An 18392-nucleotide genomic window follows, 5' to 3' on the forward strand; every position below is an offset into this window, starting at 1 on the left:
GCAGGTAAGCAGGCCCACCAGAAAAGTTTGGAAATATAAAAAATGTATTAAAATGAATCAGTATTTTCAACAACACTTTGAAGATTCCCGTAAAAACGCCATAAAAAACCCAAACATCTCTGATTATTCCGTCATTATGTTTTATCGATGTGGAAATAACAGTAAAACCATTAAATCCTGTGAAGTTTTCCACGTTTAGACCCGACACCAGTGAAAACACATAAACTGGGACGTGACTAAAGCGAGTGCATTCTGAAGGTCGTGAAAGACAAACACATTTAAAGTGTGTAAGATGTTTTTATATGTCCAGACCGAGTCCGGACCGAGTCCGGACCGAGTCCAGACAGAGTCCAGACAGAGTCCGGACCGAGTCCAGACAGAGTTCAGACAGAGTCCGGACCGAGTCCGGACCGAGTCCAGATATGTCCAGACCGAGTCCGGACCGAGTCCGGACCGAGTCCGGCTCGAGTCCGGACCGAGTCCGGACCGAGTCCAGATATGTCCGGACCGAGTCCGGACCGAGTCCAGACAGAGTCCGGACCGAGTCCGGACCGAGTCCAGATATGTCCAGACCGAGTCCAGACCGAGTCCAGACCGAGTCCAGACCGAGTCCGGACCGAGTTCAGACCGAGTCCAGATATGTCCAGACCGAGTTCGGACCGAGTTCGGACCGAGTCCGGACCGAGTCCAGACCGAGTCCAGACCGAGTTCAGACCGAGTCCAGATATGTCCAGACCGAGTCCAGACCGAGTCCAGACCGAGTCCAGACCGAGTCCAGATATGTCCAGACCGAGTCCCGAGTCCAGACCGAGTCCAGATATGTCCAGACCGAGTCCCGAGTCCAGACCGAGTCCGGACAGAGACGTAGTCCAGACGTAGTCCAGACAGAGTCCAGGGACTTGGACTCTTACTCGAGTCAGACTTGAGTCACTATTTTCATGACTTGAGAATTGAGTTGGACTAAAACTTGGGACTCGACTTGAGACAACTTGATGTTTCTCCTAAAATCGACATGTTTCTCTCGGTCCTTAATTTTTCACAAACGAACTTGTTTCTATTCGAGACCAGGATTTTTTAAAGAAGAAACAGTTATAACTTCTGAGAAATTGATCGAATACAAGCAATTTTAAGTATTGACTCTAAAAATAGAGGACTTGGACTTGTGGGCCAGCGACTTAGGACTTGACTTGGGACTTGACTTGGGACTTGACTTGGACATGACTTGGGACTTGACTTGGGACTGGACTTGGGACTTGACTTGGGACTTGACTTGGGACTTGACTTGGGACTTGACTTGGGACTTGACTTGGAACATGACTTGGGACTTGACTTGGACTTGACTTGGAACATGACTTGGAACATGACTTGGGACATGACTTGGGACTTGACTTGGGACTTGACTTGGAACATGACTTGGGACTTGACTTGGGACATGACTTGGGACTCGACTTGAGACTCGACTTGGACTTGACTTGGGACTTGACTTGGAACATGACTTGGGACTTGACTTGGAACATGACTGACTTGGGACTTGACTTGGGACTTGACTTGGGACTTGACTTGGGACTTGACTTGGGACATGACTTGGGACTTGACTTGGGACATGACTTGGGACTTGACTTGGGACTGGACTTGGGACTTGACTTGGGACTTGACTTGGGACTTGACTTGGGACTTGACTTGGGACTTGACTTGGACTTGACTTGGGACTTGACTTGGGACTTGACTTGGACTTGACTTGGAACATGACTTGGAACATGACTTGGGACTTGACTTGGGACATGACTTGGGACTTGACTTGGAACATGACTTGGGACTTGACTTGGAACATGACTTGGAACATGACTTGGGACTTGACTTGGGACTTGACTTGACACTTGACTTGACACTTGACTTGGAACATGACTTGGAACATGACTTGGGACTTGACTTGGAACATGACTTGGAACATGACTTGGGACTTGACTTGGGACATGACTTGGGACTTGACTTGGGACTTGACTTGGGACTTGACTTGGGACTTGACTTGGGACATGACTTGGGACATGACTTGGGACTTGACTTGGAACATGACTTGGAACATGACTTGGGACTCGACTTGAGACTTGACTTGGACTTGACTTGGGACTTGACTTGGGACTTGACTTGGAACATGACTTGGGACTTGACTTGGAACATGACTTGGGACTTGACTTGGGACTTGACTTGGGACTTGACTTGGGACTTGACTTGGGACATGACTTGGGACTTGACTTGGGACATGACTTGGGACTTGACTTGGGACTTGACTTGGGACTTGACTTGGAACATGACTTGGGACTTGACTTGGGACTTGACTTGGAACATGACTTGGGACTTGACTTGGGACTTGACTTGGGACTTGACTTGGGACTTGACTTGGGACATGACTTGGGACTTGACTTGGGACTTGACTTGGAACATGACTTGGGACTTGACTTGGAACATGACTTGGAACATGACTTGGAACATGACTTGGGACTTGACTTGGGACTTGACTTGGGACTTGACTTGACACTTGACTTGACACTTGACTTGGAACATGACTTGGAACATGACTTGGAACATGACTTGGGACTTGACTTGGGACTTGACTTGGGACTTGACTTGGGACTTGACTTGGGACTTGACTTGGGACATGACTTGGGACATGACTTGGGACTTGGCTTGGGACTTGGCTTGGAACATGACTTGGGACTCGACTTGGACTTGACTTGGACTTGACTTGGACTTGACTTGGGACTTGACTTGGGACTTGACTTGGAACATGACTTGGGACTTGACTTGGAACATGACTTGGGACTTGACTTGGGACTTGACTTGGGACTTGACTTGGGACATGACTTGGGACTTGACTTGGGACATGACTTGGGACTTGACTTGGGACTTGACTTGGGACTTGACTTGGGACATGACTTGGGACTTGACTTGGAACATGACTTGGGACTTGACTTGGGACTTGACTTGGAACATGACTTGGGACTTGACTTGGGACTTGACTTGGGACTTGACTTGAGACATGACTTGGGACTTGACTTGGGACTTGACTTGGAACATGACTTGGGACTTGACTTGGGACTTGACTTGGACTTGACTTGGAACATGACTTGGAACATGACTTGGGACTTGACTTGGGACTTGACTTGGGACTTGACTTGGGACTTGACTTGGGACTTGACTTGGAACATGACTTGGGACTTGACTTGGGACTTGACTTGGAACATGACTTGGAACTTGACTTGGGACATGACTTGGGACTTGACTTGGGGCTTGGCTTGGGACTTGACTTGGAACATGACTTGGACTTGACTTGGGACTTGACTTGGGACTTGACTTGGACTTGACTTGGAACATGACTTGGGACTCGACTTGACTTGGACTTGACTTGGGACTTGACTTGGACTTGACTTGGAACATGACTTGGACTTGACTTGGAACATGACTTGGAACATGACTTGGGACTTGACTTGGGACATGACTTGGGACTTGACTTGGAACATGACTTGGGACTTGACTTGGAACATGACTTGGAACATGACTTGGGACTTGACTTGGGACTTGACTTGACACTTGACTTGACACTTGACTTGGAACATGACTTGGAACATGACTTGGGACTTGACTTGGAACATGACTTGGAACATGACTTGGGACTTGACTTGGGACATGACTTGGGACTTGACTTGGGACTTGACTTGGGACTTGACTTGGGACTTGACTTGGGACATGACTTGGGACATGACTTGGGACTTGACTTGGAACATGACTTGGAACATGACTTGGGACTCGACTTGAGACTCGACTTGGACTTGACTTGGGACTTGACTTGGGACTTGACTTGGAACATGACTTGGGACTTGACTTGGAACATGACTTGGGACTTGACTTGGGACTTGACTTGGGACTTGACTTGGGACTTGACTTGGGACATGACTTGGGACTTGACTTGGGACATGACTTGGGACTTGACTTGGGACTTGACTTGGGACTTGACTTGGGACTTGACTTGGAACATGACTTGGGACTTGACTTGGGACTTGACTTGGAACATGACTTGGGACTTGACTTGGGACTTGACTTGGGACTTGACTTGGGACTTGACTTGGGACATGACTTGGGACTTGACTTGGGACTTGACTTGGAACATGACTTGGGACTTGACTTGGAACATGACTTGGAACATGACTTGGGACTTGACTTGGGACTTGACTTGGGACTTGACTTGACACTTGACTTGACACTTGACTTGGAACATGACTTGGAACATGACTTGGGACTTGACTTGGAACATGACTTGGAACATGACTTGGGACTTGACTTGGGACTTGACTTGGGACTTGACTTGGGACTTGACTTGGGACATGACTTGGGACATGACTTGGGACTTGGCTTGGGACTTGACTTGGAACATGACTTGGGACTTGACTTGGGACTTGACTTGGGACTTGACTTGGAACATGACTTGGGACTTGACTTGGGACTTGACTTGGGACTTGACTTGGAACATGACTTGGGACTTGACTTGGAACATGACTTGGGACTTGACTTGGGACTTGGCTTGGGACTTGACTTGGAACATGACTTGGACTTGACTTGGGACTTGACTTGGGACTTGACTTGGACTTGACTTGGAACATGACTTGGGACTCGACTTGACTTGGACTTGACTTGGGACTTGACTTGGACTTGACTTGGAACATGACTTGGACTTGACTTGGAACATGACTTGGGACTCGTCTTGGGACTTGACTTGGAACATGACTTGGGACTCGACTTGAGACTTGACTTGGACTTGACTTGGGACTTGACTTGGACTTGACTTGGACTTGACTTGGAACATGACTTGGGACTCGACTTGAGACTTGACTTGGAACATGACTTGGGACTTGACTTGGGACTTGACTTGGGACTTGACTTGGGACATGACTTGGGACTTGACTTGGAACATGACTTGGGACTTGACTTGGACTTGACTTGGAACATGACTTGGGACTTGACTTGGACTTGACTTGGGACTTGACTTGGGACTTGACTTGGAACATGACTTGGGACTTGACTTGGAACATGACTTGGGACTCGATTTGGACTTGACTTGGAACATGACTTGGGACTCGACTTGGGACTCGACTTGAGACTTGACTTGGACTTGACTTGGACTTGACTTGGGACTTGACTTGGAACACGACTTGGGACATGACTTGGGACTTGACTTGCGACTTGACTTGGGACTTGACTTGGAACATGACTTGGGACTTGACTTGGGACTTGGCTTGGGACTTGACTTGGAACATGACTTGGGACTTGACTTGGGACTTGACTTGGGACATGACTTGGGACTTGACTTGGGACATGACTTGGGACTTGACTTGGGACTTGACTTGGAACATGACTTGGAACATGACTTGGGACTTGACTTGGAACATGACTTGGGACTTGACTTGGAACATGACTTGGGACTTGACTTGGGAACTTGACTTGGAACATGACTTGGGACTTGACTTGGGACATGACTTGGGACTTGACTTGGGACTTGACTTGGGACTTGACTTGGACTTGACTTGGAACATGACTTGGGACATGACTTGGACTTGACTTGGGACTTGACTTGGGACTTGACTTGGACTTGACTTGGAACATGACTTGGGACTCGACTTGACTTGGACTTGACTTGGGACTTGACTTGGGACTTGACTTGGAACATGACTTGGGACTCGTCTTGGGACTTGACTTGGAACATGACTTGGGACTCGACTTGAGACTTGACTTGGACTTGACTTGGGACTTGACTTGGACTTGACTTGGACTTGACTTGGAACATGACTTGGGACTCAACTTGAGACTTGACTTGGGACTTGACTTGGACTTGACTTGGAACATGACTTGGGACTCGTCTTGGGACTTGACTTGGAACATGACTTGGGACTCGACTTGAGACTTGACTTGGACTTGACTTGGGACTTGACTTGGACTTGACTTGGGACTTGACTTGGAACATGACTTGGGACATGACTTGGGACTTGACTTGGAACATGACTTTGGACTTGACTTTGAACATGACTTGGGACTTGACTTGGGACTTGACTTGGGACTTGACTTTGAACATGACTTGGGACTTGACTTGGGACTTGACTTGGGACTTGACTTGGGACATGACTTGGGACTTGACTTGGACTTGACTTGGAACATGACTTGGGACTCGTCTTGGGACTTGACTTGGAACATGACTTGGGACTCGACTTGAGACTTGACTTGGACTTGACTTGGGACTTGACTTGGACTTGACTTGGGACTTGACTTGGAACATGACTTGGGACATGACTTGGGACTTGACTTGGGACTTGACTTGGAACATGACTTGGGACTTGACTTGGGACTTGACTTGGGACATGACTTGGGACTTGACTTGGGACATGACTTGGGACTTGACTTGGGACTTGACTTGGGACATGACTTGGGACATGACTTGGGACTTGACTTGGGACTTGACTTGGGACTTGACTTGGGACTTGACTTGGAACATGACTTGGAACATGACTTGGGACTTGACTTGGGACTTGACTTGGAACTTGACTTGGGACTTGACTTGGGACATGACTTGGGACTTGACTTGGGACTTAACTTGGGACTCGACTTGGAACATGACTTGGGACTTGACTTGGGACTTGACTTGGAACATGACTTGGGACTTGACTTGGACTTGACTTGGGACTTGACTTGGAACATGACTTGGGACTTGACTTGGGACTTGACTTGGAACATGACTTGGGACTTGACTTGGGACTTGACTTGGGACATGACTTGGGACTTGACTTGGACTTGACTTGGAACATGACTTGGGACATGACTTGGGACATGACTTGGACTTGACTTGGGACTTGACTTGGAACATGACTTGGGACTCGACTTGACTTGGACTTGACTTGGGACTTGACTTGGGACATGACTTGGACTTGACTTGGAACATGACTTGGGACTCGTCTTGGGACTTGACTTGGACTTGACTTGGACTTGACTTGGACTTGACTTGGAACATGACTTGGGACTCGACTTGAGACTTGACTTGGGACTTGACTTGGACTTGACTTGGAAACATGACTTGGGACTCGTCTTGGGACTTGACTTGGAACATGACTTGGGACTCGACTTGAGACTTGACTTGGATTTGACTTGGATTTGACTTGGGACTTGACTTGGGACTTGACTTGGGACTTGACTTGGAACATGACTTGGGACTTGACTTGGACTTGACTTGGAACATGACTTGGGACTTGACTTGGGACTTGACTTGGGACTTGACTTGGAACATGACTTGGGACATGACTTGGGACTTGACTTGGGACATGACTTGGGACTTAACTTGGGACTTGACTTGGAACATGACTTGGGACTTGACTTGGGACTTGACTTGGGACTTGACTTGGAACATGACTTGGGACTTGACTTGGACTTGACTTGGAACATGACTTGGGACTTGACTTGGAACATGACTTGGGACTTGACTTGGGACTTGACTTGGAACATGACTTGGAACATGACTTGGGACTTGACTTGGGACTTGACTTGGGACATGACTTGGGACTTGACTTGGAACATGACTTGGGACTTGACTTGGGACTTGACTTGGACTTGACTTGGAACATGACTTGGGACATGACTTGGACTTGACTTGGGACTTGACTTGGAACATGACTTGGGACTCGACTTGACTTGGACTTGACTTGGGACTTGACTTGGACTTGACTTGGAACATGACTTGGGACTCGTCTTGGGACTTGACTTGGACTTGACTTGGACTTGACTTGGACTTGACTTGGAACATGACTTGGGACTCGACTTGAGACTTGACTTGGGACTTGACTTGGACTTGACTTGGAAACATGACTTGGGACTCGTCTTGGGACTTGACTTGGAACATGACTTGGGACTCGACTTGAGACTTGACTTGGATTTGACTTGGGACTTGACTTGGACTTGACTTGGGACTTGACTTGGAACATGACTTGGGACATGACTTGGGACTTGACTTGGGACTTGACTTGGAACATGACTTGGGACTTGACTTGGACTTGACTTGGAACATGACTTGGGACTTGACTTGGGACTTGACTTGGGACTTGACTTGGAACATGACTTGGGACATGACTTGGGACTTGACTTGGAACATGACTTGGGACTTGACTTGGACTTGACTTGGAACATGACTTGGGACTTGACTTGGACTTGACTTGGGACTTGACTTGGGACTTGACTTGGGACTTGACTTGGGACTTGACTTGGAACATCACTTGGGACTTGACTTGGAACATGACTTGGAACATGTCTTGGGACTTGACTTGGGACTTGACTTGGAACATGACTTGGGACTTGACTTGGGACTTGACTTGGGACTTGACTTGGAACATGACTTGGGACTTGACTTGGACTTGACTTGGAACATTACTTGGGACTTGACTTGGAACATGACTTGGGACTTGACTTGGGACTTGACTTGGACTTGACTGGGAACATGACTTGGGACATGACTTGGACTTGACTTGGGACTTGACTTGGGACTTGACTTGGGACTCGACTTGACTTGGACTTGACTTGGGACTTGACTTGGGACTTGACTTGGAACATGACTTGGGACTCGTCTTGGGACTTGACTTGGAACATGACTTGGGACTCGACTTGAGACTTGACTTGGACTTGACTTGGGACTTGACTTGGACTTGACTTGGACTTGACTTGGAACATGACTTGGGACTCGACTTGAGACTTGACTTGGGACTTGACTTGGACTTGACTTGGAACATGACTTGGGACTCGTCTTGGGACTTGACTTGGAACATGACTTGGGACTCGACTTGAGACTTGACTTGGACTTGACTTGGGACTTGACTTGGACTTGACTTGGGACTTGACTTGGGACTTGACTTGGGACTTGACTTGGAACATGACTTGGGTTATGACTTGGGACTTGACTTGGAACATGACTTGGGACTTGACTTGGACTTGACTTGGAACATGACTTGGGACTTGACTTGGGACTTGACTTGGGACTTGACTTGGGACTTGACTTGGAACATGACTTGGGACTTGACTTGGAACATGACTTGGAACATGACTTGGGACTCGACTTGGGACTCGACTTGAGACTTGACTTGGACTTGACTTGGGACTTGACTTGGACTTGACTTGGAACATGACTTGGGACTCGACTTGAGACTTGACTTGGGACTTGACTTGGACTCGACTTGGGACTTGACTTGGACTTGACTTGGAACATGACTTGGGACTCGTCGTGGGACTTGACTTGGAACATGACTTGGGACTCGACTTGAGACTTGACTTGGACTTGACTTGGGACATGTCTTGGGACTTGTCTTGGGACTCGTCTTGGGACTTGTCTTGGGACTCGTCTTGGGACATGTCTTGGGACTTGTCTTGGGACTCGTCTTGGGACTTGTTTTGGGACTCGTCTTGGAACATGACTTGGGACTCGTCTTGGGACTTGACTTGGACTTGACTTGGGACTCGTCTTGGGACATGTCTTGGGACTTGTCTTGGGACTCGTCTTGGGACTTGTCTTGGGACTCGTCTTGGGACTTGTCTTGGGACTCGTCTTGGGACATGTCTTGGGACTTGTCTTGGGACTCGTCTTGGAACTTGTCTTGGGTCTCGTCTTGGAACATGACTTGGGACTCGTCTTGGGACTTGACTTGGACTTGTCTTGGGACTCGTCTTGGGACATGTCTTGGGACTTGTCTTGGGACTCGTCTTGGGACTTGTCTTGGGACTCGTCTTGGGACTTGTCTTGGGACTCGTCTTGGGACATGTCTTGGGACTTGTCTTGGGACTCGTCTTGGGACTTGTCTTGGGACTCGTCTTGGGACTTGTCTTGGGACTCGTCTTGGGACTTGACTTGGACTTGACTTGGGACTCGTCTTGGGACTTGTCTTGGGACTCGTCTTGGGACTTGTCTTGGGACTCGTCTTGGGACTCGTCTTGGGACATGACTTGGACTTGTCTTGGGACATGTCTTGGGACTCGTCTTGGGACTCGTCTTGGGACTTGACTTGGACTTGTCTTGGGACTCGTCTTGGGACTTGTCTTGGGACTCGTCTTAGAACATGACTTGGGACTCGTCTTGGGACTTGACTTGGACTTGACTTGGAACATGACTTGGGACTTGACTTGGACTTGACTTGGAACATGACTTGGGACTTGACTTGGACTTGACTTGGGACTTGACTTGGAACATGACTTGGGACTTGACTTGGCCTTGACTTGGAACATGACTTGGGACTTGACTTGGAACATGACTTGGGACTTGACTTGAGACATGACTTGGGACTTGACTTGGAACATGACTTGGGACTTGACTTGGAACATGACTTGGGACTTGACTTGGACTTGACTTGGGACTTGACTTGGACTTGTCTTGGGACTCGTCTTGGGACTTGTCTTGGGACTCGTCTTAGAACATGACTTGGGACTCGTCTTGGGACTTGACTTGGACTTGACTTGGAACATGACTTGGGACTTGACTTGGACTTGACTTGGAACATGACTTGGGACTTGACTTGGAACATGACTTGGGACTTGACTTGGAACATGACTTGGGACTTGACTTGGACTTGACTTGGAACATGACTTGGGACTCGTCTTGGGACTTGACTTGGAACATGACTTGGGACTCGTCTTGGGACTTGACTTGGAACATGACTTGGGACTCGACTTGAGACTTGACTTGGGACTTGACTTGGACTTGACTTGGGACTTGACTTGGACTTGACTTGGAACATGTCTTGGGACTCGTCTTGGGACTTGTCTTGGAACATGACTTGGGACTCGTCTTGGGACTTGACTTGGACTTGTCTTGGGACTCGTCTTGGGACATGTCTTGGGACTCGTCTTGGGACTCGTCTTGGGACATGTCTTGGGACTCGTCTTGGGACTCGTCTTGGGACTCGTCTTAGAACATGACTTGGGAATCGTCTTGGGACTTGACTTGGACTTGACTTGGAACATGACTTGGGACTTGACTTGGACTTGACTTGGAACATGACTTGGGACTTGACTTGGAACATGACTTGGGACTTGACTTGGAACATGACTTGGGACTTGACTTGGACTTGACTTGGAACATGACTTGGGACTCGTCTTGGGACTTGACTTGGAACATGACTTGGGACTCGTCTTGGGACTTGACTTGGAACATGGCTTGGGACTCGACTTGAGACTTGACTTGGGACTTGACTTGGACTTGACTTGGGACTTGACTTGGACTTGACTTGGAACATGTCTTGGGACTCGTCTTGGGACTTGTCTTGGAACATGACTTGGGACTCGTCTTGGGACTTGACTTGGACTTGTCTTGGGACTCGTCTTGGGACATGTCTTGGGACTCGTCTTGGGACTCGTCTTGGGACATGTCTTGGGACTCGTCTTGGGACTCGTCTTGGGACTCGTCTTGGGACATGTCTTGGGACTCGTCTTGGGACTCGTCTTGGGACTCGTCTTGGGACATGTCTTGGGACATGTCTTGGGACTTGTCTTGGGACTCGTCTTGGGACTCGTCTTGGGACTCGTCTTGGGACATGTCTTGGGACTTGTCTTGGGACTCGTCTTGGGACTTGTCTTGGGACATGTCTTGGGACTTGTCTTGGGACTCGTCTTGGGACTCGACTTGGGACTTGACTTGGGACTCGACTTGGGACTCGACTTGAGACTTGACTTGGACTTGACTTGGGACTTGACTTGGACTTGACTTGGAACATGACTTGGGACTCGTCTTGGGACTTGACTTGGAACATGACTTGGGACTCGTCTTGGGACTTGACTTGGAACATGACTTGGGACTCGACTTGAGACTTGACTTGGGACTTGACTTTGACTTGACTTGGGACTTGACTTGGACTTGACTTGGACTTGACTTGGACTTGACTTGGAACATGTCTTGGGACTCGTCTTGGGACTTGTCTTGGAACATGACTTGGGACTCGTCTTGGGACTTGACTTGGACTTGTCTTGGGACTTGTCTTGGGACTTGTCTTGGGACTCGTCTTGGGACTCGTCTTGGGACTCGTCTTGGGACTCGTCTTGGGACATGTCTTGGGACTCGTCTTGGGACTCGTCTTGGGACTTGTCTTGGGACATGTCTTGGGACTTGTCTTGGGACTCGTCTTGGGACTCGTCTTGGGACTCGTCTTGGGACATGTCTTGGGACTTGTCTTGGGACTCGTCTTGGGACTTGTCTTGGGACATGTCTTGGGACATGTCTTGGGACTCGTCTTGGGACTCGTCTTGGGACATGTCTTGGGACTTGTCTTGGGACTCGTCTTGGGACTCGTCTTGGGACTCGTCTTGGGACTCGTCTTGGGACTCGTCTTGGGACATGTCTTGGGACTTGTCTTGGGACTCGTCTTGGAACTTGTCTTGGGTCTCGTCTTGGAACATGACTTGGGACTCGTCTTGGGACTTGACTTGGACTTGTCTTGGGACTCGTCTTGGGACATGTCTTGGGACTTGTCTTGGGACTCGTCTTGGGACTCGTCTTGGGACTCGTCTTGGGACTCGTCTTGGGACATGTCTTGGGACTTGTCTTGGGACTCGTCTTGGGACTCGTCTTGGGACTCGTCTTGGGACTTGTCTTGGGACTCGTCTTGGGACTTGACTTGGACTTGACTTGGGACTCGTCTTGGGACTTGTCTTGGGACTCGTCTTGGGACTCGTCTTGGGACTCGTCTTGGGACTCGTCTTGGGACATGACTTGGACTTGTCTTGGGACTCGTCTTGGGACATGTCTTGGGACTCGTCTTGGGACTCGTCTTGGGACTTGACTTGGACTTGTCTTGGGACTCGTCTTGGGACTTGTCTTGGGACTCGTCTTAGAACATGACTTGGGACTCGTCTTGGGACTTGACTTGGACTTGACTTGGAACATGACTTGGGACTTGACTTGGACTTGACTTGGAACATGACTTGGGACTTGACTTGGACTTGACTTGGGACTTGACTTGGAACATGACTTGGGACTTGACTTGGCCTTGACTTGGAACATGACTTGGGACTTGACTTGGAACATGACTTGGGACTTGACTTGGGACATGACTTGGGACTTGACTTGGAACATGACTTGGGACTTGACTTGGAACATGACTTGGGACTTGACTTGGGACTTGACTTGGAACATGACTTGGGACTTGACTTGGAACATGACTTGGGACTTGACTTGGACTTGACTTGGAACATGACTTGGGACTCGTCTTGGGACTTGACTTGGAACATGACTTGGGACTCGTCTTGGGACTTGACTTGGAACATGACTTGGGACTCGACTTGAGACTTGACTTGGGACTTGACTTGGACTTGACTTGGAACATGTCTTGGGACTCGTCTTGGGACTTGTCTTGGAACATGACTTGGGACTCGTCTTGGGACTTGACTTGGACTTGTCTTGGGACTCGTCTTGGGACATGTCTTGGGACTCGTCTTGGGACTCGTCTTGGGACATGTCTTGGACTCGTCTTGGGACTCGTCTTGGGACTCGTCTTGGGACATGTCTTGGTACTCGTCTTGGGACTCGTCTTGGGACTCGTCTTGGGACATGTCTTGGGACTTGTCTTGGGACTCGTCTTGGGACTTGTCTTGGGACTCGTCTTGGGACATGTCTTGGGACTTGTCTTGGGACTCGTCTTGGGACTTGTCTTGGGACATGTCTTGGGACTTGTCTTGGGACTCGTCTTGGGACTCGACTTGGGACTTGACTTGGGACTCGACTTGGGACTCGACTTGAGACTTGACTTGGACTTGACTTGGGACTTGACTTGGACTTGACTTGGAACATGACTTGGGACTCGTCTTGGGACTTGACTTGGAACATGACTTGGGACTCGTCTTGGGACTTGACTTGGAACATGACTTGGGACTCGACTTGAGACTTGACTTGTGACTTGACTTGGACTTGACTTGGGACTTGACTTGGGACTTGACTTGGAACATGTCTTGGGACTCGTCTTGGGACTTGTCTTGGAACATGACTTGGGACTCGTCTTGGGACTTGACTTGGACTTGTCTTGGGACTTGTCTTGGGACTTGTCTTGGGACTCGTCTTGGGACTCGTCTTGGGACTCGTCTTGGGACATGTCTTGGGACTCGTCTTGGGACTCGTCTTGGGACATGTCTTGGGACTTGTCTTGGGACTCGTCTTGGGACTCGTCTTGGGACTCGTCTTGGGACTCGCCTTGGGACATGTCTTGGGACTCGTCTTGGGACTCGTCTTGGGACTCGTCTTGGGACATGTCTTGGGACATGTCTTGGGACTTGTCTTGGGACTCGTCTTGGGACTCGTCTTGGGACATGTCTTGGGACTTGTCTTGGGACTCGTCTTGGGACTCGTCTTGGGACTCGTCTTGGGACTCGTCTTGGGACATGTCTTGGGACATGTCTTGGGACTTGTCTTGGGACTTGTCTTGGGACTCGTCTTGGGACTCGTCTTGGGACATGTCTTGGGACTTGTCTTGGGACTTGTCTTGGGACATGTCTTGGGACATGTCTTGGGACTTGTCTTGGGACTCGTCTTGGGACTCGTCTTGGGACATGTCTTGGGACTTGTCTTGGGACATGTCTTGGGACTTGTCTTGGGACTCGTCTTGGGACTCGTCTTGGGACTCGTCTTGGGACTCGTCTTGGGACTCGTCTTGGGACTCGTCTTGGGACTCGTCTTGGGACTCGTCTTGGGACATGACTTGGGACTCGTCTTGGGACTTGACTTGGACTTGTCCTGGGACTCGTCTTGGGACTTGTCTTGGGACATGTCTTGGGACTTGTCTTGGGACTCGTCTTGGGACTCGACTTGGGACTTGACTTGGGACTCGACTTGGGACTCGACTTGAGACTTGACTTGGACTTGACTTGGGACTTGACTTGGACTTGACTTGGAACATGACTTGGGACTCGTCTTGGGACTTGACTTGGAACATGACTTGGGACTCGTCTTGGGACTTGACTTGGAACATGACTTGGGACTCGACTTGAGACTTGACTTGGGACTTGACTTGGGACTTGACTTGGACTTGACTTGACTTGGACTTGACTTGGAACATGTCTTGGGACTCGTCTTTGGACTTGTCTTGGAACATGACTTGGGACTCGTCTTGGGACTTGACTTGGACTTGTCTTGGGACTTGTCTTGGGACTCGTCTTGGGACTCGTCTTGGGACATGTCTTGGGACTCGTCTTGGGACTCGTCTTGGGACTCGTCTTGGGACTCGTCTTGGGACATGTCTTGGGACTTGTCTTGGGACTTGTCTTGGGACTCGTCTTGGGACTCGTCTTGGGACTCGTCTTGGGACATGTCTTGGGACATGTCTTGGGACTTGTCTTGGGACTCGTCTTGGGACTCGTCTTGGGACATGTCTTGGGACATGTCTTGGGACTTGTCTTGGGACTCGTCTTGGGACTCGTCTTGGGACATGTCTTGGGACTTGTCTTGGAACTCGTCTTGGGACTCGTCTTGGGACTCGTCTTGGGACTCGTCTTGGGACATGTCTTGGGACTTGTCTTGGGACTTGTCTTGGGACTCGTCTTGGGACTCGTCTTGGGACATGTCTTGGGACTTGTCTTGGGACTTGTCTTGGGACATGTCTTGGGACTCGTCTTGGGACTCGTCTTGGGACTCGTCTTGGGACATGTCTTGGGACATATCTTGGGACTTGTCTTGGGACTTGTCTTGGGACATGTCTTGGGACATGTCTTGGGACTCGTCTTGGGACTCGTCTTGGGACTCGTCTTGGGACATGTCTTGGGACTTGTCTTGGGACTCGTCTTGGGACTTGTCTTGGGACTCGTCTTGGAACATGACTTGGGACTCGTCTTGGGACTTGACTTGGACTTGACTTGGACTTGTCTTGGGACTCGTCTTGGGACTCGTCTTGGGACTCGTCTTGGGACATGTCTTGGGACTTGTCTTGGGACTCGTCTTGGGACTCGACTTGGGACTTGACTTGGGACTCGACTTGGGACTCGACTTGAGACTTGACTTGGACTTGACTTGGGACTTGACTTGGACTTGACTTGGAACATGACTTGGGACTCGTCTTGGGACTTGACTTGGAACATGACTTGGGACTCGTCTTGGGACTTGACTTGGAACATGACTTGGGACTCGACTTGAGACTTGACTTGGGACTTGACTTGGACTTGACTTGGACTTGACTTGGGACTTGACTTGGACTTGACTTGGAACATGTCTTGGGACTCGTCTTGGGACTTGTCTTGGAACATGACTTGGGACTCGTCTTGGGACTTGACTTGGACTTGTCTTGGGACTTGTCTTGGGACTTGTCTTGGGACTCGTCTTGGGACTCGTCTTGGGACATGTCTTGGGACTCGTCTTGGGACTCGTCTTTGGACTCCTCTTGGGACTTGTCTTGGGACATGTCTTGGGACTTGTCTTGGGACTCGTCTTGGGACTCGTCTTGGGACTCGTCTTGGGACTCGTTTTGGGACATGTCTTGGGACTTGTCTTGGGACTCGTCTTGGGACTCGTCTTGGGACATGTCTTGGGACATGTCTTGGGACTTGTCTTGGGACTCGTCTTGGGACTCGTCTTGGGACTCGTCTTGGGACATGTCTTGGGACTTGTCTTGGGACTTGTCTTGGGACTCGTCTTGGGACTCGTCTTGGGACTCGTCTTGGGACATGTCTTGGGACTTGTCTTGGGACTTGTCTTGGGACATGTCTTGGGACATGTCTTGGGACTTGTCTTGGGACTCGTCTTGGGACTCGTCTTGGGACATGTCTTGGGACATGTCTTGGGACTTGTCTTGGGACAAGTCTTGGGACATGTCTTGGGACTTGTCTTGGGACTCGTCTTGGGACTCGTCTTGGGACTCGTCTTGGGACATGTCTTGGGACTCGTCTTGGGACTCGTCTTGGGACTCGTCTTGGGACTCGTCTTGGAACATGACTTGGGACTCGTCTTGGGACTCGTCTTGGGACTCGTCTTGGGACATGTCTTGGGACATGTCTTGGGACTTGTCTTGGGACTTGTCTTGGGACTCGTCTTGGGACTCGTCTTGGGACATGTCTTGGGACATGTCTTGGGACTCGTCTTGGGACTCGTCTTGGGACATGTCTTGGGACTCGTCTTGGGACTCGTCTTGGGACTCGTCTTGGGACTCGTCTTGGAACATGACTTGGGACTCGTCTTGGGACTCGTCTTGGGACTCGTCTTGGGACCTGTCTTGGGACTTGTCTTGGGACTCGTCTTGGGACATGTCTTGGGACTCGTCTTGGGACTCGTCTTGGAACATGACTTGGGACTCGTCTTGGGACTCGTCTTGGGACTCGTCTTGGGACCTGTCTTGGGACTTGTCTTGGGACTCGTCTTGGGACATGTCTTGGGACTCGTCTTGGGACTCGTCTTGGGACTCGTCTTGGGACATGTCTTGGGACTTGTCTTGGGACTTGTCTTGGGACTCGTCTTGGGACTCGTCTTGGGACATGTCTTGGGACTTGTCTTGGGACTTGTCTTGGGACATGTCTTGGGACATGTCTTGGGACATGTCTTGGGACTTGTCTTGGGACTCGTCTTGGGACTCGTCTTGGGACATGTCTTGGGACTTGTCTTGGGACTTGTCTTGGGACATGTCTTGGGACATGTCTTGGGACTCGTCTTGGGACTCGTCTTGGGACTCGTGTTGGGACATGTCTTGGGACTCGTCTTGGGACTCGTCTTGGGACTCGTCTTGGGACTCGTCTTGGAACATGACTTGGGACTCGTCTTGGGACTCGTCTTGGAACATGACTTGGGACTCGTCTTGGGACTCGTCTTGGGACTCGTCTTGGGACATGTCTTGGGACTTGTCTTGGGACTCGTCTTGGGACATGTCTTGGGACTCGTCTTGGGACTCGTCTTGGGACTCGTCTTGGGAGATGTCTTGGGACTTGTCTTGGGACTTGTCTTGGGACTCGTCTTGGGACTCGTCTTGGGACATGTCTTGGGACTTGTCTTGGGACTTGTCTTGGGACATGTCTTGGGACATGTCTTGGGACATGTCTTGGGACTCGTCTTGGGACTCGTCTTGGGACTCGTCTTGGGACTCGTCTTGGGACATGTCTTGGGACTTGTCTTGGGACATGTCTTGGGACATGTCTTGGGACATGTCTTGGGACTTGTCTTGGGACTCGTCTTGGGACTCGTCTTGGGACATGTCTTGGGACTTGTCTTGGGACTCGTCTTGGGACTCGTCTTGGGACATGTCTTGGGACTCGTCTTGGGACTCGTCTTGGGACTCGTCTTGGGACTCGTCTTGGGACTCGTCTTGGGACTTGTCTTGGGACTTGTCTTGGGACTCGTCTTGGGACTCGTCTTGGGACATGTCTTG

This window comes from Eucyclogobius newberryi, unplaced genomic scaffold (genome assembly GCF_026437365.1).
Source record: "Eucyclogobius newberryi isolate DKJ021-1_F unplaced genomic scaffold, fEucNew1.0.hap1 SCAF_22, whole genome shotgun sequence".
Lineage (NCBI taxonomy): Eukaryota > Metazoa > Chordata > Actinopteri > Gobiiformes > Gobiidae > Eucyclogobius > Eucyclogobius newberryi.